The sequence below is a fragment of the Cupressus sempervirens genome, chromosome 5 (assembly GCF_028749045.1).
Source record: "Cupressus sempervirens isolate cs-2001-9-10 chromosome 5, ASM2874904v1, whole genome shotgun sequence".
NCBI classification, from domain to species: Eukaryota; Viridiplantae; Streptophyta; class Pinopsida; order Cupressales; family Cupressaceae; genus Cupressus; species Cupressus sempervirens.
In genome coordinates, this window is record NC_143122.1 from 558,136,749 (window position 1) to 558,160,715 (window position 23,967).

Consider the following 23,967-nt stretch of genomic DNA (forward strand, 5'->3'; position numbering starts at 1 on the left):
GATCATGAAAGAAAAATCCGTTAAATCCAATAGTTACGAGCAAGTTTAAAATTAGGTCAAAAATTTGGGATGTAACATGATAATATATATATATATATATATATATATATATATATATATATATTATCATAATGTTTTCAATATATCATATTGTTATTTTTTCATATCAAAGCAGGTCTAAGAGACGATCCTGATCAGACTTAACTATAGTGCACTCAAATATTCTCAAAATTGCATATCTTGCAAAATGGTGAACGGTAATGGTATCAAAGCAACTCTAAGAGATGATCCTAATCCTAATTAGACTTACTTGTAGTGCCTCAGCTATGCCAAATCTTTGAAATTTAGTTCTGGATCTTTATCGTCAATTCGATCTATCAATCTCTCAATGAATTCCACATAGGTATTTATTTGATCATGCCCTAGTGTGATGGTGTCGTAAGGCCACCATTCATGCACAACTCCCTCCAAGTGTAATGCCGCAAATTTAATTGCTTACTCTTTTGGCATAGGATTATGCTATAAGTATCAACCTTCATTACACATGCTTGGATAGATATGGATTTGGATCCTTCTGAGATCATCGTTAAAATATCCTCGATTTCCGCCTCCTGAATATCTCATTCTTAGATTTGCGTAATCTTTGTAGGATATATCTTCCTCCAAGTTCGCATTCTCCCAGTCTTCGGTCTGTTGTTCTTGCATTTCTTCAAAGGTCAACTGCTTCCCTCCGTGTGGTGCCTCCATCCATGGGGGAAAAGACGACATGGAAGGTTGAGAGCGTGCTGGATGAGGGTTTGTTTTACTCGACACCAAGTCCACGCTGTGACCATTTTGTTCACTGGATATTTTATTTTCAGCCAACTTCTTGAGAGTTTCTTCTATGAGACGTTGAGTATCATTGAGTTGTGCCTGATTCCTTGCAAGTTCTCTCAGTAGTGCCACAAGATCGGCAATTGTGGGTTTTTGTTCTACAGCCATTCTATCAAGGGAATGGGTTCTCCTTCTCTTCCAACTATAAACTCTCATTCACTGTCCACAGGCTGGTAGGATCGAAGCTCTGATACCACTGTAATGTTCCTGACCTATAGAGACTTAATTTGATACCCTTCGAGTCTAGTATTGTATGGTATATAGAGTGTACGACAGTGACGAGGATGGATGCTGTATGACTAGGTGGGAGAGACTGGTACCGTATGGTGACAGTCAAACAATAAATAGGGAGGCTGTATGGTATAGTCTTGATGGTTGTACGGTAGAGTGGATGTTGGGGCCGTACGGTATAATCTTGATGGCTGTACGATAGAGTGGGTGTGGGGGCCATATGGTATGATGACCGTACAGTAGGTTGTATCCAGGGGTAGTATGGTAAGAGGGTCGTACGGAGATGAGGGTGGATGATACACGAAAGGCACAAATGAAGGCCGTATGGTGTAGGAAGTGTCTCACAAACAACAATTAGGTCGTATGGTGGGTGATGTAGCCATGGAAAGATGGAGTTTGTGCTGAATGAAGTGGATGGAGTCTAGACAAAGAGGGAATGCTCAAACATACAATAAACTTAGAGAACCTAATTTAATAGCCAAACAAGAAATGAGAGTGAACATGAATAATACTCCAAATTAATAATTGCCAAAAGATGGTGCTCCGATTTGCTAGATCCGAGCGAAGTATTACATGCAACCACGGAATAGGGTGAGGGTTGAATCACACCGAAACTGGAAACCAACCAAATATTGAATATCTTTCACTTCCGAAATTGCGAACAACAAAGAATTCCAACAGGAATTTGCAGTACAAAGTAAGATAATTAGATCGCATGCCTACGACTACCTACAAGCCGTACTTAAATACCCATACAAAGATAGCCGACAACAACACTTACCTACGAAAACGAAACTAAAATGGGTCCAAGATATTTTAAATTAATCGGCCCATTAATTAATAATATATTTTATGGCGGGGATATTATAGTCCACCTATCCCAAATTTTTCTTTTCCTCAAGCAAACACAATGCCTAATTCTGTAGAATGTGCTCGCGTTCCTAGGTTGCATCATCTAGCGACAAGTGTTTCTAGTGTACCAAATATTCCTTCGATGTTTGGTTCCATAGGGTCTTCTCACATGCTTCAATAGTCTCGAATGGTTTCAATATGAGACCTTCATTGAGCAGTGGAAGGTCTATAGGTACCATGACGTTTTGTCCCACAACTTTCTTTAGGTAGGAAACATGAAAATTTTTATGAATATGACTCGCCTCTGGAAGTTCCAACTTGTAGGTGACTGCACCGATGTGGCGAACTACACGATAAGGGCCATAAAATCATGGCTTTAGTTTTTCTTTTCTCTTTACCTTCAATGAGGATTGTCGGTATGGCTGGAGCCTGAGATAGACCAAGTCTCCTACTTTGAAATTGCTCTCTATTTGGTCTCTGTCGGCGTACATCTTTTGTTGATTCTGTGCCTGTTGCAGGTTTTCCTTTAGGTATCTTAGGATGTCCTATCCCTCCTGAAGCCAGTCCCTTGCCCTTGGTGCATGACTATCACCCATAATTGTGTCGATGAAGGAAAGGGGTTTGTACCCGTATAGAGCTTTGAATGGTGCCATCTCGATGGACATGTGGGACGTGGTATTGTAAGAATATTCTCCTAGGTGTATCCATTTGACCCATGCCCATTGTTTCGAAATGTAGTTCTGAACGATTTCTTCACAATTTTCGTTTTTCTATCTATTTGAGGGTGGTAACTAGTACTTGGTGACAATTCTATCCCCGCCAACCGAAACAGTTCTGTCTAGAAGATATTGATAATTGCCCATCCCGATCACTGACAATGTTTCGGGGTAACCCGTGCAGACAAAAGACTTCTCTAAAAAATAGATCGACAACTTATGCGGCTGGAAAATCTGAGGGGATGGCGAAGAAGTGTGTGTACTTTGTCAGTCTGTCAACCACCACAAAGATACAATCCTTTCTATTCATCTTGGGAAGTCCAATTATGAAATCCATCGAGATACTTTCCCACTTCTAATCTAGAATTGGCAGAGGTTGCAGTAACCCGACGGGTAGAGTATGTTCGGATTTGTTCTGCTCACAGATTGCACACTCCCTTACATATTGCAATACGTTTCCTTTAAGATCTTTCCATGAAAACCTCTCCCTGAGACGTTTGTAAGTTTTGAGGAAACCCGGGTGTCCGGCCAAGGGTGAGTTGTGTACCTCCTTCAAGATTTTCTAGTTCAATTTGGATTCTGACACTAAATATATCTTATTCTTATAGAAAATGATGTCATCCACCACTTTGTACCGATCATCCTGGGTGTTGCCATCCATTAGCTCACAGGCAAATGTGTTTTTGGAATATTCTACCAACAAATGTGCTTTCCAGTTAGCTGAAATCGGGGTCAATAAGCAAATGGCGGGTTTCTTGGACAAAGCATCTACAACCACATTGTTCTTTCATTTCACATATTCAATGTCAAAATCAAAAGCCTTAACCTTGCTTACACATTTTTTTACCTCTCTTTCAAGTCCCGTTGCTTCAAAAAATGTCTCAAACTATTGTGATCTGTATGAATGACAAACTTGGCACCCACTGGCACCCACTAGATACTACCAAAACTTGGTTAGTGCATGTACAATGGGCAACATATCTTTGTCATAAATGGAATATAAGCGTTCTGTTTGCATAAGCTTCTCGCTCTCATAGGCTATGGGGTGTCTATCTTGCATCAGTACTGCACCAATGTCTTCTCCGTATGTGTCGCACTCCAGGATGAATGGTTGAGTGAAATCAAGTAATGCAAGTATAGGACAAGTGTTTATTACCTCTTTCAGCTTATCAAAAGTGAGTTGCACCTTTTCATTCCACTAAAAAGAACCCTTCTTTGTCAGATTCGTTAAGGGTGCGCTAAGCTGAGAGAATCCTTTAACGAACCTCCGATAATAACAACACAGTCTGAAAAATGCTCGCAATTCTGTGAGTGATTTTGGTGGAGGCCAATCAAGGATAGCTTGAATCTTCTTCTAATGAACTTGAACTCCATATCTATTGACAACATGCCCTAGGTACAATATTTCTGTCATCGAATTTACACTTGGATCGCTTAGCAAACAAAGACTGATCCTTCACGATCCTTAGGACTTCATCCAGATGCTTCACGTCCTCTTCCTATGTCCTGCTATAAATAAAAATATCATCAAAAAATACCAGTACGTGCTTATGTAATCATTTGTTGAAGATGCGATTCATGCATGATTGAAATGTAGCTGGTGCATTCGTTAATTCAAACGGCATGTCTAGGAACTCGTAATGCCTGTAGTGACAATGGAAGGCTGTCTTTTCCACATCTTCTTCCCTGATGTGGATCTGATGGTATCTGGAACGAAGATCTATTTTCGAAAATAAACTACGACATGTAAATCATTTGGCAACTCATCTATTCTTGGAATGGGTTATCTATTTTTTTATTGTTTTTTTGTTCAACGCACGGTAGTGCACACACATGTGCATTGTCCCATCCTTTTTGATCAATACCACTGATGACATGAAAGGGCTAGAACTGGGACCGATCCATCCTTTCTCTAGCAGTTTCTGAATCATCTTTTCGATCTCATCTTTGAATTTCTTAAGATGGCGGTAGTGAGTGGTTATGACCGGCTTGGCTCCTGCATTCTACTCGATAGTATGTTCAAACTCTCGATGAGGAGGTATGCTAGGTGGAATATCTATAAATTTTTTATCATGATCACCCAAGATATTCTGGAGATCATCTTGGGGAGGTGTCTGTTGCCCTTTTATAGGTTCTGCTGAGACAAAATAGTGTGTAGCCCAAGCAACGTCATCGTTCTGAAAAATTGCTTCCATCCATGTGCAAAAACTTCTTTTAGACCCTCATTTGCTATTCTGCAGAGAACAACCTTTCCATTGACAACAAAAGTGAAGTCCATCCATTTGAAACTCTCAGTGTATTCATCACATGTCTCCATGCATTGTATGCCTAGAATAACCTCCATATCATCAAGGTCCACTATGAAGAAATCCTTGGTCATCGTGTGATTCGCCATTGTGATACTTAGCTAAGGAACAAGGTGTGTGTAGGGCAGAAGAGTCCCTTTGGCAACCTTGACCTAGAATCCTGCGTGCATCTCCGTAGGTAGACCCCTTCGTTTCATCAGAGATGAGTTTATGAAGTTTAGCTATCGAGTATCACTATAGCCCTTTGTCCTTGGAGGGTTCCACGTACACGAAACACCGTGCACCTTGCGCTACCAGCTAGGGCAATGGTTCCTTTGCATCATAACAATGCTTCAATTCTTTCCGTGTGGTTCAAATTAACCATTTTGGTGTCTCATGGGGTTGGTTGTCTTTAGCGGGTATATCTTCCTGTTCGTCCTCATCATTGGACACGACCTTAATGTAGTGGATATTTCCTTTCCCGAGGCATTTGTGCCTAGGTTCCCATGGTCCCTTGCAGTTGAAACATAATTTCTTCCTTCGGAGCTCCTGTCTGGTAGCTTCATCCAATGATGGCTTCCTTGGCAGAAGTTTATTATCTTTGTCTCTTAGAAACACCTGTGGTTTGGAATGTGAGTAACTTTGTAAAGATGATGCCGATGATGATGTCATACACCGTGCCTTCTTAATGGCCTCTGATAGGGTTGTCATCGGAAGAAATTGTGTATCGGCCAACGGGTCCCTTCGGTAAAAGTCTTGTTATGTAGTCGACGGGTAAACAGTTTGTAGCGGGCATAATGTATCTGGCCAACGGACTCCTTCGGGAAAGTATTTATAACCCCTTCGGAAAGCATTGTAATGAGATCTTATCATCATATCTTATCATCGAAGCATAATGTACTGTTGGTATATGCGAATAATAATAAGAGTTCTGCTATTTGCTGTTCGGTGTTTGTGTCCATTGTGTGCGTTGCTTAATTAATCCATACGGTAAACAAGGGTGGCAAGATTAAATCCCTTTATCCAACCTTTTAGTGATTTTGTTAGTTCGTCCATGAAGAGCACTATTCATCTTCTTTCAGAAATGTCCGTGACCAAAATAGAGAGTTTCTAAAAATCCGCAATATACTGGTTAACTGATCCAGTTTGCCTTAGCTGTGCCAAATCTTTGAAATTGAGCTCCGGATCTTTACCGTCAAATCGATCTATAAATCTCTCAGTGAATTCCGCATAGGTATTTATTTGATCATGCCCTAGTGTGATGGTGTCGTGATGCCACCATTCATGCACAACTCCTTCCAAGTGTAATGCCGCAAATTTAATTTCTTCTTTTGGCATAGGATGAAGCTAGAAGTATCAGCTTTCATTATCCACACTTGCGCAGATATGGATCCAGATTCATCAAATGGAGACAAATTTACTTTACTCAACTTCTTTCTGAGATCATCATTAAAATATCCTCGGTTTTTGCCTCCCAAATATCTCATTCTCAGATCTGCGTAATCTTTGTAGGATATATCTTCCTCCAAGTTTTCATTCTTTCAGTCTTCTCTCAGCTATTCTTGCATTTCTTCAAAGGTTGGCTGCTTCCCTCTGTGTGGTGCCTCTGTTCTTGGGGGAAAAGACAACATGGAAGGTCGAGAGTGGGCTGGATGAGGGTTTTCTTTATCCAACATCGAGTTCGTGTTGGGACCATTTTATTCACCAATTATTTTATTGTCTACCAATTTCTTGAGAGTTTCTTCTATGAGATGCCGAGTATCATTGATCTATGGTTGATTCCTCGCAAGTTCTCTCAATAGTGCCACGAGATTAGTAGCTGTGGGTTCCAATTTTGCAGTCATTCTATCAAGGGAATGGGTTCTTCTTCTATTTCGACTATGAACTCCCATTTACTGTACACAAGCTGGCAGGATCAAAGCTTCGATACCACTGTAATGTTCTTGACCTCTGGAGACTTAATTTGATACCCTTTGAGTCCAATTCCGTATGGTATACAGAGTGTACGATAGTGACTAGGATGGATGTTGTACGACTCGGTGGAGGAGACTGGTACCATACAGTGATAGTCAAACAAGAGACAGGGAGGCCGTATGGTAGAGTGGATGTGGTGGTTGTACGGTATGATCTTGATGGCCGTACGGTACAGTGGGTGTAGGGGCCGTATGGTGTGATGACCGTATAGTAGGTTGTATGCGGGGGTAGCATGGTAAGAGGGCCATATGGAGATGAGAGTGGATGATACACGGAAGACACAAATGAAGGCCGTACAGTGTAGGAAGGGAAGTGTCTCATAGACAACAATTTAGGCCGTACGGTGGGTGATGTAGCCACAGAAAGATGGACTTCGTGCTGAATAAGTGGATGGAGTCCAGACAGAGAGGGAATGCTCAGACATACAATAGAACCAAATTCAATAGCCAAACAAGAAATGAAAATGAACATGAATAATCCTCGAAATTAATAATTGTCGAAAGACGGTGCTCCGATTTGCTAGATCCGAGCGAAGTAATACATGTAACCATAGAATAGGGTGAGGGTTGAATCCCACCGAAACTGGAAACCAACCAAATAGGGAAGATCTTTCACTTCTGAAATGGCAAACAACAAAGAATCTATTGTGAGGTTCTCACACCATTGCCCCAAAATTTTGGGGACCCCCTTTTTCGGTCGCCTTGGCAAAATTTTTTGAGTCTTGGATGCCTTCAAGCCAAAAGGGAGAGGGTTAGATTTATTTTCACCTGGTTTCAACTTGATTTTCCAGAACAACCAATTTCATCCTTAGGCCAAACAAATTTCAAAGAACAAAATTTGTAGGATAAAATTGTAAATTTTGTACTTAGGCGATTGTTTTTGAAAATTTGGATATAATTGTATAAATTTGAATAATTTTCAAAAAATAATTTTTTGTTATATTTAAGGTTTTTGGAAAATCTTGAATTTTTTTCGGGGAGAATTAATTTTGTGATGATGACATCAAATAGGAAAATCGATTTTAGACTCTAGAGAAATGATGTATTTTTGTCAAAAAATTAAAATTGCAAAGCAAAATCGATTTGGATTAAATTGGAAAAATCGGCTTTAAATGGATTAAATTTGCCTTGAAGATTTTAAAATATTTAAAGAATTTAATAATTTAAAATTAAAAAAAATCAATTTTGGCTACTCAAAATCCGATTTTTAATGATATATTAATTACTAAATCATCATTAAATGGAAACATTTAGCATCCCCAAGGCTTTATTTACTTTATTTTTGCAATCTTGGTCTAGCCAGCAATTTAAAATAGAGTAAATTTCATCTTGGCAAAATTAATTTTTAACTAAGCATTTAATTGGGACCAACTTTGTGCTCTAATTAATGTTTTATTTCTCCTAGGGTCCCAGTTGGCCAGCTAAGGAGGGCAAGCAAGTGGGGTATAAGAGGAAGCCCTTTCCCCTTTATCTCCTCATTCCTCATTCCTCCTCTTCATGGTGTTTGGCAATTTTGACTTGGAGCAGATTTCATTGTGTTTGGCAGTTTTAGAAAGGGCAGATTGGCATTATTTTTGGCGATTTTCTTCATGATAGAGATCTCCCATGGTTGGCGATTTTCTTTGTAGGGCTGATTTGCACTCTATATTGGTGATTTTCCATGTTAAAGGCAAAATTTTCATGCTTGGTGATTTTCTCTAGGGCAGATCAGACTTCCCATTCTTCGCGATTTATTTTGACAAAGAACATTTTGAAATTTGGCAAGGTTAAAGGGCAGATTTGTTATTGTTGAAGTCTGATATTTTTTGCTATAAGGCTGTGATTTTTTCCTTGCCCTATGCAATTTCAAGTGGACAAAGATCTAGTGTTCTTCTAGAGGTTGCGAATTTCTCCCAAGGTTGGATGATTTTTGGTTGAAGAAGAAAACAAGGGGTAAAGTCTGATTTTTGTGGCACATGCATGGGCAATTCCAAGAGCACTGAATTCTGATTTCTCCAGCTGGCATCAATATTTGCAAGGGGCTTGAATTTCTTAGATCTGATCCAAAATTAATAAGAAGACCCGGCCATTGGTAAAGGTAAATTCAATTCATTTAGAGTTGAAAGTGGTCCTTAAGTGGATTTCGCTCTTTTGTTCTTGTCTAGTTTTGTTTCCCTTGGTTTTTTTTGCATTCATCATCCACTACTTTATCATCCCATCATAGGTTGAAGATTTGAGATTGATAAGTGTAGAATCCATGATAGGACATTTGAAGAGGCAGAAATAAGCTAGACCACCCCTAGGTTGAAGTTGGGAGATATAAGTATAGTCCATCCTAAGGTAATAGCGAGGCAGAAATAAGTGTTAGTCCCACCCTAGGTTGAAGATTGGAGATTGATAAGTGTAGTGAAAGGACTTGGTGAGGCCAAAATAGGTGTAGAATCCATCGATAGAAAGAAGGTTGGAGATCGATAAGGATAGTCCATATCACTTAGAACGAAGGGGCAAAAATAAGTGTTTAGGATTGTAGATGTTAGTGCAAGCAAGAACTCTAAGGGAACAAATACTAAGAAAGATAAAGAGGATATGATGCCTAAAACAACTTTCTTCTCGAAAATGAGGTGAATAACCGATACCAATGTCGGTATAATAAATATGATACAGATAAAGGATAGGCTAAAGGATGGACAATCCCCCATGGCAAAGATGATATACAGAAGTGGGATTGTATAGACAACAATTTTTCCTCCTACCTTGCCTTGTACAAAATTGGTTATGGAGTGCGCATCCAGGTTTGATTAGATTAGTAAATCCATCATTTTTGATGAAGGGAAGAGGGTGTTGGCCAACATTGGCGGATAGACAATCGAAGAAGCATTTAACATTCCCTAGTACAAGAGCATAATAGTGGTGATGATGGATCAGGTTGCCAAGTCATTCTAGGATAACCAGAAGCTTATTTCATGCATCTAAAACAGGATTGACTACATGAGTGAAAGAAAGGAGTAACAAGATCATTGAGGCTCACAATGGTAGATTTCAAATCAGAATATGGCGATCTCATTGTGCTTCTTAGCTGGATCATGGGCCTAACTCAAGGTATGCAATTCGAAAACTGGATGTACTTCTTTATTGATGAAATTGAAAAAGGAAATAGAAGATTAGATTGGGCTAGGATCATAAGCGAGAATCTAGAGTTGCAACTTAGAACCGTACAAAACCAAAAGCAATTCTACATGGGATCCTATCTATTTTACCTAATTGCTAGATTGTATAAAAGTCCAAGACTTAAGGCCTTAGGAAAAGTTGGCAATGGGCCGGGGCAATATTTGGTGCATGAATTATATCCGCAACTTCATTTGCACAACAACAAGGATTACAAGATGTTTTGTGATGCCTTTGCCATGAAGATAGTAAGGGTATTACAAGGGACACCTGCTAGGAGACTCTCATTGGAAGCCGAAGCAAAGATAAAAAAATATGGGAGTTGGTTTATCTAGTTTCCACAATTCACCTACATTAGAGTAGCAGGAAGCATAGTTTGTCCTAGGAGGCTTCCAAGATACCCACTCGACAAGGTAGTTTTGATGGAATTGGCTAGGCAACTTGAGCATTATGATAGAATAATGAAACTCGAGGGTAAGTCAGGGATTACCTTCTCATTCGGAATTGGCAATGATAGTTGCCCCAATCGGGTCGCCTTTGCAGCTGCAGAGAAGGAATTGGAAGGTATCATCTAGGATGGTACAAAGCAAGGCAAGGATTCAATCCTAATGGTCTTATCGAGGTATCTCATGGAAATGCAATTAAACATGTTCCCACTATAGAGGACTTTTGGGCCAATGCCAAGGATGACTTTCATGTGAGAAAGCTAGCTTTCTCAAGATTGTCGGTGAACATGATGAGAGATATCAAATGGAGAGGCCTTGATATTCCCGATCAATTGGAAAATGATGGAAATGTGTTGATAGAAGATTATGAGACAATTGAAGGAACAAAGTTGAATCCAGAAGATTGGGATGATCATCAAGATCCTTTCTTGGAGGCAGTTACAAGAGTAGTTGATTTGCATATTGAATCATGGTACAATAAAAGATTAAGGAAGCTACAAAGTCAAAGGATTCCCCTTATGAGAAGATGAAGCCAAAAGAAGGTCCAGTGGAATCAGTCAGATAGAAGGGTGAAGGAAGTAGCTAGCAACAAGAAATAGTTAGAAGCAAGAAGAGAGCTTTAGAGGTTGAGAAAAGTAAAGAATATTCGGAACATCTAGCCAAGAGACAACACATAGCGCCGTCAAGTATAATTGAGGCTAGAGGCCAAGAAGATAACACAAGTGAATAGTATAATTGAGGCTAGAGGCCAAGAATATAACACAAGTGGACAAAGGACCGTGGTAGAAGTGAGCTCTGATTCAGAGTCAAGTGGTTACAGTAATAGCACTGAGTACTCTCCTCTCTCAGAAAATCAACATGGAGATGACATGGTAGTTACTAATGAAGAAGGATATCGGCTAATTGATATTGAGGCAATAACTCAGGCACTCGAGGCTGTTGCTGATGCTTTGTTAGTCGAACCAAATCCAGATTTGGGGAGATGCACCGCACTATTGTGGCTAAGAAAAATGCTTATGCCAAGAGGCGAGGTAGTAACTGTCCGAACGGTTGAAGATGTCCAAGGACTAATAGAAAAGGGTGATAGTGAGAACCAAAAACAAATGGCAAAAATGGTGGCAAAGGTAATCAGGAGCGATAACGATGGTCACCGAAAGGTTCAGATTGCTATACCAACAGTCAACATGGCATTGGATAAGATTGCGACCCAAGAATATGAGATAGTGGAACATAATTTGGGAAGAAACACAGATGACATGGAATGTGAAGAGATCTAGGAGGGTATAGCTTCAATTAGAGAAAGGTTGAGGAAGGCAAATGAAAGAATCATAAAGTTGGAGGCCAAGAACAGATATTGGAGAGATTACTAGCCTATCCAATAGTTGCACTAGGCAACCCTTCCTCAAGACATTGGGAGCAATATAGATGAGATAGCAGCTCAGCTACATGAAGTCAGGGATTGGATCCATGATACAATCCAAGATGGGCGAAATTTCTTGCCTTCCTTTGTCTCAACATTCCAATCATTAGTGACTGTTAGAAAGAAATTCAGAATATTTGAAGAGGAGTGGAAGGATTTCCTTCCAGTCAAGGATTTAGCTATTCCCAGGCTACAGGCGTTCATAAGGCTACCAGAGGCATATTTGGAAAGGGCCAAGTTGGTTGATGAAGGAGGATTGAGTACGGTTGAGTCTTGGTTTGTTGCCTTGACTACCAAATTGGGAACACTCAAAGAGATACAAAATGCAGTTGCACAGCACAGCCCAAGCGTCGACACTTCCATTTCAACCATGATGAGCGACGTTGGGGTGGCACTTGATTTTGAAAACATCAGAGAAGAGGACATTGATGAGACAAGACTTAGATCAAGATTGGATGAGTTAGGAAAGGTTGCTATCAAGAAGAAACATTTGGGAACCCTTTCCTCCTTCAATGCCTTTATCGGATTTGCAAAAGAGTATGAGAAGGACCATGAGAAGACACTACAGGCAGCAAGTAGCATGATGAAATCGGCTAAGCTCAGGATAAAGCATACACCTTACCCTCCCATAGAGGAACTCAATGAAAGGCTACCTAGGTTCATTGCCTTAACTAAAAGAACGAAAGAAAAAGAGAGATTTGTATTAGAAGATCATTTGATGTAAGCCCAAGTGGCAATTTCTCTTTCTTCTAGGGTAGGATAAGTGTCTAATTTTGATTGGCCACCATTTTGGTGCCTTCTCATTGGTTGCTACATTTCCATTTTTTCATTGGTCCATTGGCGAGGTGGCATCTTCTCATCGGCGAGGTGGCATCTCTAATGCTTCTTCTTTAGAATGCTTTACAAAAACATCATTAGTCTGAAACCATTATAATGTGCTACAGGACATTGGGAAAATTCCTTCATGGAGTTCTGTTTTAAGAGTTTAAAAACTTGGGGGCTGAAAGCATGCTTACACTATGCATACTAAGGCATGGGGGAAAGAGAGAACAAGCACACAAAGCATGATGTTGGGCAGCAACCTCTAGATATCGTTAATCACAAGAGGGGAAAATTCTTGTTTGAGTTTCCATGGTTGTAGCTTGTATTTTTTCTCTCTTCATATTTGTTTCATGTGATTGGGAAATCAGAAACTGTTTGCTACAGTATCATTTGGTTCTTGTAGAATGTATGTGGGCACTTAAATGACTCTAGTATCATGCATAAGACTGATTTCAACATTATTCTCTATAGTTTTATGTGGGCATCACATTGACTCCAAGGGGCTTTATTGAGTGTGTATGGCATGCACACAGAATGCTGCAATGGATAGGGCTTGATAGAGCATGCGTACTTATAAGTTATTGTACTCATAGTGGACATGATTGCAAGAGTTTTCACATCTGATTTTTGTATGACAAATTTATTATGAACCTGATTGTCATATAGAAACTGATAGGCATGATGCTTGATCAATGGTAGTGTTGCTCAATTTTTACACATGTTCAAATGGAGGAAAACATACATGCTTATTACTTTCAAGTAATTCGCAGAAATGCATTAAAGGAAAGTATTTTATTCATATTGAAATAATAGACAATGTTTGTATGATGGAACAAATCATGATAGAAATAAAATGCTGAAAGTAAATTTCTCCCACACATTTGACTATGAGAGTAGTCCCTATGTGCTGATATACACCTATACTCTACTAAAATCAGTAACATGAAAGAGGAGTAAAAAGAGAAAAGGGTCATGGGCACCAGTCATCGCCTGTAATGACTGGTGAAGTGGCATCCATCCGCATTCATCTTTTTGCTATTTTGGATCTCGCCCCGTCCGTGCTTCCAATCCCTGCATCCATGAAACAGAATAGGTTAGATCCAATGGATCTAAGCAATGCTGATAGCTCACTTCATCTCACATTCATCATCCTACATGCTATTCATCTCAGTAAAATACAGACATACATCAGCAGATCGAGAAGCCAATCACAAAAGATAAAAGTATTAAAGTGACAATTCATTTTGATTTGAAACCTTTTACTTATAAAAACTGGTGAAAATAGGATAGGTGTAGCAGGTGAGATTGGTATGCATACAAATAACAACAAAAGAGCATTAAAGGGACAAACTACACTAGTTTTGAAACCTTTTGCTTTAACATGTGTAAGAGCAGCAAAAGCACATCAAGAATTGCATGTACACTCAAGATATGATAGCAAGAGGAGGAGAAACTTCAATTCTTGCACGAGAAGCATAAGTTCAGACTATAGAGCAAAGTGAACAGTCTAAGCATCATTTCCAAATAAAGACATCAGGCAAGTAATACGTTCATGACTATCAGGTAATGCTGGAAATGAAAGCACTTAAAAGGTGACAGGACTGAGATATATTCATGTGAGAAAGTCATGTATTAGTTTACTTGAACGACAATATGTGTGTGATAGAACTATGTGATGTGAAGGTGTGTTACTATCTCAACAAACAACCAGCAGAAGTGAGAATTAAAAGAAAGTTCCAGCATTGAAATATTTCATGAACATTTATTTCTATGTAATTCTGATATGCTACAGCAGGGTCAACAATATTTTGCTTAGTAGTCCACAATGTGCATATCTGGGATTATAAATATTACAGACGAACATGAGGGAAAAAAGAAAGCCATTTGAGAAGTATGCTACTTTCAGAATAAAATCACAGGTCTGAAATAAAAAAAGGGTGCTCAAGATTCATATTCAACAAGAACCAGTAACAGAGAGCAATTTATGGCAACTTTCAGCAAAGCAATCACTATCTACAAGAGTATTTTGCAAACATCTTAGTTAAAAACTCACATACAGCAAGAACCCTCATAAAATCTGTTATGTATGAGTTCAAACAGCAACCCAGGAAGGAGCCAAAAAAAAAAACTCCCAGATATTACAACTTGCAGAGAAACCCTCATAAAGAAATATGGCAGAGATGAGCTTTCAGATGCATCTTTTAAAGAAAGCAGAGTATTTAAAGGAATAAGGAATAATGCCCAGATATTACAACTTTCAGCATTTGGTACGAAACATCCATACAGCTCATGAAAGAAATGAAGACCCAGCAAATCCAAACTTCAGTCAAGATCCAAACTCATAAAATGGCAACCAAATTTTATATACAGCAAAAAGAATCCATGAGAAAGCAGATGTATCTTTAGAGAAACCTTTCATTTTTCATGCCCATTAAGTAGAGAAAGTTAACAGGGAAAAGAAGAGAAGAAGTTTGCTTACAACATCAAATGACATCTTCCAGCAAATAACCCACGTTTTTGCTTTCAAAGTGCAGCAGCAACAGTTGGCGTCTTCAAATAATCGCCATGATTTCATGAGAAATCCGCATGGACGCTTCATGGCGGCCAAAGAGAAATATTCAAACTGTATATTCCAAAGCCTAGTGAAGGAGAGAGAAACCCACAAAAAGAAAAGCAGTTTCAGCTTTAAAGAACCCTTCATTTTTCATGACAGGATATGAGAATCTTCTAGGCGTCTAAGAACAAGCAAATACATAGAAAGTGGCATCTTCAGCAGAGCAAAAAGAACTCATAAAATAGTAGGCACGTTTTGCTTCCAAACAACAGCAAACACCAGCTGAAGGCTTAAGAAAAACCCCTCATTTCTCATACCAGCAGTTGAGAATATGCCAAGCAGCTGGATATAGCAGGATGCACCAAATAGTGGCGTCAAGGAAGCAAAAATGCAGGGTCTGAATGCTCCATGGCGGCTAGGGTTGACAATAACCCTAGTGTGTTGCTTGCACATTCTCATAAATCCAAAAGACAAAATAAAACTCTCGACTCTTCCTTTTATGAATTCCTTAATTGCATTTTAGAAGATTTCGGGTCCATGCAAGATGAAATGTAATATGGAGTTGTTTTTATCTTATGCAAGTTATTTTAATAATAGTATAGACTTTATCTCCTAGGTGTCTATATTATTCTTTTAAAAAACTTTTAATTATTATTCATTGCATTCCAAATTATAAATATTATTATTTTTCTTTAGTTGATAATTTATATATCAACTATTAGATAATAATAGTCATAAAATGCAATAAATAATAATAAAAAAGGGAGAGTTTGATTTTAAAAAAAGGACTTTGCATTGTAATTTTAAGTTGAACTAGGGTTGAGAGGGTGTTAATATTTTTTTTAATGCCAAATTTGAAGGGGCAGTCTCAGTTGATATTTTTAGAGGCCCAGTTCAGACTGAGGACTTTGGAGTGCATTATGGAGTTATTTGTGACATTTTTGGAGTCTTTTTTAGGCTTTTCCTATGCATGGATGGTGAAGGCTCAGTTTGAGATATTTGGAACATATTTTTGGAGTTTTTAGAGGTTCTTGATAATGAGTTAACTCATTATTTCGACCCAGATTTCTTGATTTGATGGAAAGTGGTATTGTTGTTATATACCCCTCTTGTTTTTCAAGAAGGGGTTCAGATTTTGATAGAAGAAGGATGCTTATGTGATTTTTGGTCCTTGGTATCTTTTTCTTCATTGTTCTGAGCTATTATGCAAATGTATTGTTATTTGGGCCTTTGATTGGAATAAAGTTTTCATTGAAACCAGCTTTGGGGTGAAAGATTTGGTTGTATGCTTTAAGGTGATTGATGTTAGTCAATTGTGTTTTGCTGATAAACCTTTTTGAATTGTGTCTCGTCTTGCATCTTCCTTATCTAATATCTGTTTCATAGGTTTTGAGTTGTGTTTCTGTTATTGATATATTCGATTGTGATTAGTTTCCTTTCGTATATTTTCAAATTCATATACCTTCTCTTAAATTATTGATATGAATTAGCAGATCTTCAAGCAGGGGTTTATTGTGATTATCGGTCAAAAACTTTCATTGTGTTTCAGGTATAACAGTGTTTTGTGTTATCAATCTTGGTGTATCACCTTATTTTAATCTGTTAGATTTTTCATGTTTAAGGTTGTCCTTTTACCCTTTTCCATATAAGTTTCTCACGTTTCCATTAGTACAAGTAAGGTATCAGATATATCATATAGGAACCGGCCTAGAATCCAGAGGTTTAACCAAGTCATAGGTTACCTACAACTTCTGGTTGATCCAATGTTTCTCCAAAATCACTGAGAGTTTTAGGACCTAAAGCAAATTAGGGTGTAGATTTTGGAGATAACAGGTAGCAAGAGACATTCTATGTAGTAGACACTCAAAGGCTGCTAATGTTGACAATATGTCCAATGAAAGGCATTTATTTTATCAATTATATAACACGATTCGTTGTATTGTGTTTGACACATATTTCCCATGAGATTAAAGTAGAAGTGCGGTGTATACAGAAATTTCATAACTTATCATAATTATGTAGGAAGAATGAATGCGAATTGAACATTGCAGCTACTGTAAAATGCTCTGGCATCAGAAAAGGTTGCAAGTCTAATGAGTAGCTAGCTCAATGTAGTTGCAGGTGGAATTATTCAATTGGTTAAAACAATGGGTTTTCATTGTGGAGACCCAAGTTCAATTTCCCATAGGGACATTTAAATTTGAATATCACGTTGCAAGTCTTGTTCTTCTATAGTTGGCTTCTAATTGGAGACAGTTTTTGAATAAAAGTGGATGTATAAGTAGTGATTTTTGCTCTTCCATAGATGATTTCTAGTGTGTTTTCTTGTAAGGAACTTGTATTGCTCTCATGTCGATGCATGAATGGGCAAGATAATTGTAATTGATATGCAATTCAAAAATTGTAGATTGAACAACTCATTGTAGAAATAACTTTCTATCACTTTTTCTTTTGGAGGAAGTTGCAAACATAGCTGTTACTACATTGGGCATCACTATTAATATGTGGAGAAGAGGAAAGGTATTGTCTGTTATACAATGAGGAGACCTCAAAACCATTTTAATTATAGCAAGGCAAAGATGATAGATCCACTCTATAAGAGGTGAATCAATTTACTGTCCCACAGAAGTTACCACCCTTCTATTTGAGCATGGGAGCTCGTGCACAAAATTTCAGCAGAATTCCTTGGAGAGATGTAAATTCTAAATGTTTTGCATCAATGCCTTTTATCTTGGCTACATTGTTTTGGGATGAACAAGAAAGCTTTTGAAATTCTTTTTCGATAATTAGGGAAAAGGAAAGTTTTTTTTGCATGAAGTCCTATGTTCAAGGCCAAACACTAAAAAACTATACAGAAATGTCAAGAGGTAGCTGGTGTAGTTCTTCCACATTTTGTAAACCCAAGTTTTGTGGTACCAGGAGGGACCCAGGAAAAGAGGAGGTATGTTTGGTAAGGATATACATAAAACTTCAAATTCCACTGGAATCCATGTCTTATAACAATCAGACATGTAGACAAAGTATGTTTTGCATAGTGGTAATACTTCTTGATACAATAGTGTACCACTATGTTGTCAATTTTGGTTTTGTTTGTGTCTTCGAGTTTCTGAATGCACCATAGTGGTTCTAATAGTTATCTGACATTTTATGCCTTGATGGAAGTGTTGGTTCTTGCAATTTTGAGTCATTTGGGATTCATCTAAAGCTCAAAAGGATGCTCCCAAATTTTGTATGGTAGGACATGCTTAATTACAAGGCATGATAAAAAATTGAGCTAATGGACATATGGGTAATGGTTACATCTACTATGTGCTCCTTGTAATCTTTCTAAATAAAAATTAGGAAGATTAGTTGCATGAGATAATTGAGGAATAGCTGCTCCAGGGAGCTCTTTCTAATGCAAAGAGAGTGCTGTGGATTTGCCAAAGTCTGTTTGTTCCCGTACTTCAAATTTTCCAGGTTAAGTTCTGTGTCATGTGCCTTGTTTCTATTCTTTCTGGTTTCTAATAGGTTGTAAGTTCAAATACTTACTAATGCATTGTCCACTACCTGCTGCAATAACATTGCAATCCAAAGTTAATTCAAGCACCATTGCCATGGTTAAAATAAATTCTGCAGTACTTTCTGTCAAGTATATCTATATACAATAGAGCATTGCATCTTGCAGGGTCTTCTGTCCAATGTGTCCCTAAGAATCTCAAAAGTAGTAAAAACAACTTTGAGGCCCCTCTCTACAGTTCTAGCCTAATTGCATTTGACATCATATATATGGAAGCTTGATCACTTGTGTCTTTCCTTATCCCTTTGTTTTCAGTGAGTTAGTTCTTTGATAATCTGGCATTCCATCTGTTAACACTTTTAATCTTTTCTTGATTTTGTACCTCCTCCACTTTGTTTTTGTGCAGACCTTTCTGAGGCATCCCAATTGGTTATCTAAGTGGTCCTTATCTGCTCTAGTTGCCAAGGTGTCCAATACAAACATTTTTTCGGAGGGGAGGCAATATGAGCCAACATTGAGGTACAATTTTATACGTTTTTTCTTTGTTTACATTTCATTGTGAGAGATTCGTCCACTTTCTTTGATGTGAACATGTCCAAAAAAGGAAGGCTATATTTCTTATTCATAAATTTTATGTGGAAATCTTTCGTTAAGATATTTCAACTTTCCCCAAAGTTTATCTTCCATCCTGCTATCCATGTTTTTACAAATCTCTAAGTTCTTGCCTAACTTGTGAGTGTTTGGTTTGCTTAGTAATTTGTCCATTTACTCACCTTTCTGAATTTGGCAAATACTTCCAAAGTTTGCTAAACTAATGAATTTAAATATTTATTTTTATTTATTTATTTATTTTCTCTTTTGTTCTATAATTTGCTGAGTTTTTCCAAGTTCCTGGCGGGTTACCAATTCAAGCCAAAATTTGGGTCCGCCATGTTTTCCCAATTGCTGAGTTTTGAAGCTATGCTGCCAACAGTAGTTTGTGAATGTCCCCTCAATTTTTTTTTCCGATCTTGTTCTTCTAAGAAATTAGCTTCATAATTTCTCTAAATGTTTCCAATGAAAAATTTTGTTTAGGGAGGGGAAATCGAATCGCTGTGCATTCTACCTTTTAAAACTCTCACCTTTAATCACGAAAAAGGTTGACCTGACATGCACTCCACTAGTTTTGGTATCTTGTGGTCAGCAATGTTGCCAATTATTGCTATAGCTTACTTGACACACTTTCTTTTCATGAAGAGCTGCATTTGGTATCATGTTAAAATCCACTAACAAGTGACTTTTCTTCACTCTTCTATTTATTTATTCTGAAAAAGGCATTAAGGCTAAGCTTAGGTTCCCACCAAGAGTTCATTTTCTTTGCTAATTGGTCTATTTGTAAGGTTGTGAACATCTTATGTTTGTGATTGGTTCCAATGTCACACATTCGTTGTGTTAGCTTTGGTTCTCCATATCAGCGAGGTTTTGTCGCTGCACCATATTTCTGAGGTATCATTGATGCATTAGTTTGTAAGATTATCTAGATTTTATACAATATCTTCCTATGTGGAATGTGTTATGGGTTTCGATACATCCGTTAGTGTTATGATCCATCTTTTAATAACACTCAGTTTAACTTTTATACCTATCATCTTCATTTTCCCTATTTTTTATTATTGTACTATTCCCTTTAATAACCTCTACAACTATTGTACCCAAAGTATTCTTTAATTCCAAAGGGCAAAGTTTCTTCTTTTATGAAGTACTTGCTTTGAGGCAGTTCTCTTTCTTCACCATGTGCTGTATAAATGCCCAATCTCTTTAGCATCTTCCACTGGCTAGCCTTTGCATTTGATGCTTTTATGATTTTCTGTAATGTCCCCATTTTCGCTAGCATCGAAGCTTGAGAGATTAGCTTATTATCGTGATCCTCATAGGCCAATATTTGTGGATAGAGGAACTTCTGAGGTAGAGGCTTGGCTTGGGAGGGTCTTATCTTCTCCACAATTCAGTAAACTATAGGTTGGTCTTCATTTGGCTCAGATTGGACTTCATTTGGGCTTAGACTTATGTACTTACTATTTGTGGTAAGTTGGGTGTTGATTGAGATGGACCTTTTGTATTTTTGGAAAGTGCATTTGGTCACATGGAGAAATAATAGGTGTGACTCCTATTTCAGACGACATATTTAAATGATGAGTATTTTGGGAGTTATTATATTTTTAGTGGCCAAATTATTATTATTATTATTATTTATTGATAAGAGGCCGAAGCCAAGATTAATTATTATGTATTATTATTAATTATTATTTTATTAAGCATGGGTAGATTCGAACCCAAGACCTCTTCGATAAGAGGCTCACAATTTACCATTGTGTTGTGGGCTCTTGCCTTTTTAGTGGCCAAATTATTATTAAATCATTAAATGGATTATTATATAATTATAATTAAACTTTATAATTTCACTTAAGTTGAGGGTTGAGTCATCATTGAAAGGGGCCATTTATTATATGCCTAAGCCAAGTATTAAATATTTTAAGTGATGTTGGGTTGGAAAATTTGAAGAGCTGAGTTCATTTGGGAAACTTTCCCAGTTTCTGAAGTTGGGTTCTTTTAGAAACTTTTATCAACAAAGTATTATATATATGAGCTCATTTTATTGGAAAAAGCATGCTTGGATATTTATTTGCTTTTGTTGCCTTTGTGGTTTTTTCTGAGGTCCTGAATTTTGATGCCCTTGCTGAAGTATAAGGGTCTGAATTCTGAGTTGTTCCAATGGATCTATAGCTGAAGTATTGTAGATTCACTTCTGAGCTTTATTATTTTCTACTCTTTCTGTATCCACTGTAGCTGAGGAGCAATTGTTTGTTGAAGAAACATTAAGTGTCTTCTCTTACTGTATCAGCTGTGGCTGAGAGGGCAAAAATATTCTAGAGAGATTGGTAATTCTTATCTCTGATTTCTGTTAATTTGGAATTCTGATTTAGAATTCACGAATCTGGTCATTGGTTTAGCTGAAAGTATTGTGTATTACCTCTGCAAGTTGGCGTTAGATTGTGAAGGGAATTTGGCATGTATTATTACTGTTCAGCATAAGAGTTTTCTGCACTTAGACGCCAAACCTGGGTGCTTCCCCAAGCAGCATTTCCTTATCTGGGATTACTGATAAAAGTCACTGGGAATTATTGCAAATCTGGGCTTCATTACAGCCTAAATCTGCTAGCAATTGCAACTTCAATCGAGTGCCTATTTGCTGTATTGGAAGTATGGGATATTGGGGCTGCATTGTTGTTCATTTTGGCACCTTGAACTGGAGTGTGATCTACTGTTGTATCACTTCTCTCACCTGCGTTTGATCTCTGTATTTCAATGCCTATCTTTGGCACCCAATCATGGCTATATTTGCAACACAAAACATTCCTCTTGGGCTGTGATTTGGTTCTTGGGAAGGGACTGGGAAGAAGTGACAAATCAGGTTCCTTTGTATTTGTTTATTTTGGCCAAGTAAATATAATTCTGAAGTATTAAATTGTAAGGCTGATCAATTATTGTTGCATAATAAAATTGCTTGTGATTATTGAGAATTGAATACTTCAGAAACATCAGAATTTGTTTCAGATTTATCCATATTTGTTCCTTACAATTTATATATATCTATATTTCCTAAAAAACTAAAGAAATTCAAAGTCTTTTATCAAGTAAAAAAGAAGATATATGAATTGCAATCTATTAGCACTGTCAGAGGACTTGTTCAGAATCATTCAGTGGAAATAAGTTTGCTTGTCAAGCATTCGACAAAATGCCAAATGTCTGAGTTGTAAAGAATTGGGAGTTCATTAATCTTGAACCAGTGAGGGTTATTACATCTTCTTTGATGACATTATTATTTTCAGCAGTTTGACCCTCACCTGGAATTGATAATTCTTCACTCTTCTATCTGAGGTGATTCTTAAGCAAATTTGAAAAATTCTGATATGTTTCTCCCGGCACACCTATATTGTAACTGTTGATTTTTATATTGAAGATACTTAGGTCTTACACCATAATTACTCCCTCAATTTAGAAACCAACTGCAGGGGCAACTTGCGACATATGAATGAGAAACGGTCCATCTTTATACAATTCCTTATATCCCAACTTTTATCAGCATTGCAACCATCTTCACAAATTTCTTTTTGTTTGGTATTTGCAAATGTTGGCATATTGTTGTTAACTATCATGAGTGTTTCAAATCTATGCTCCTTGGGAAACCTTCCCTGCTAAATATGTCCTTGTCCCACATAAGGAATGTTTTGGGGATGCAAAGACATGTAGGAAGTGTTTGTGGTCCATCCCCAATTTTGCAAAAAATTGGAAACATCCCTCGTACAGACTAATGTTTCTTAGGCGATGGTTGACTTTGATAGCCAGGCGATGTCCAAACATTCCCCATTTATCCTAGGGACAACTAGCTGCCCCCAACATACATAGGATTTTTTATTTTTTTTCTTTTCCTCAAGCTTACAACCTTTCAATGTCTGCTTCGTTTATGACATGCCAATGTAATATGTATAAAACTTTAAAATTATGAAAATGACGTGCACCATGAAGATCTATTTGGTTTTAATGGTCTTCATTTAGGCTTGGTTTTGTTGTCACTCAACCTATTTGTGTCACTGCCTGCAAACCACCACCAAACTATAAGCCTACCCAAGTAAATAGATCAGTGATTAAACATGACCTCAAAATCTATAAGGTACATATTGCCTATTGCAGATCTCTATATGTTCACAGTCAAAGACACTATCAATGATTATCTTATTTGTGCATTTGCCATTTTTTTCATTAGATAAGGACTGCCACTGATAGCTTGGCATGTTATAGCCATTATACAATTGAATATATGTTAAGCCATAGTCGGTAGGAGATGTCACTTTGACAATGAAAACAGATATTAATCACTCCTACACACAAAATTCATGGAACAATCCCATCTATTAGTATCCTAACCAAGATCAAGCTGCAACATAAACAGTTATTGTTTTATTTAACATTACCTCTTTGTTTATGATGACGGGCCACACCACCCTTACCAACTCACAACCAAAAATGCAACAAGATGGAGATAGAGATATGACAAAAAAAAAAATGCTTCATAAAGCATCCATTAATACTTGAAATCCACTAGAAGAGATTA

General features: G+C 37.6%; 1 protein-coding gene across 5 annotated transcripts in view; it reads left to right on the forward strand.

Annotated features, from left to right (window-relative positions):
- Window positions 1-23,967, forward strand: part of LOC149557154 (Ran-binding protein in the microtubule-organising centre protein) — a 213,311-nt gene that overhangs the window by 128,243 nt on the left and 61,101 nt on the right. For 2 of the 5 annotated variants that reach the window (XR_016364849.1, XR_016364848.1), the window contains exon 11: window positions 19,222-19,334. The exons of the other annotated variants lie outside the window; for them this stretch is intronic. The gene's annotated coding sequence lies outside the window, so the exon portion shown is untranslated. The remainder of the gene's footprint in view (window positions 1-19,221; window positions 19,335-23,967) is intronic. 5 annotated transcript variants of the gene reach the window in all.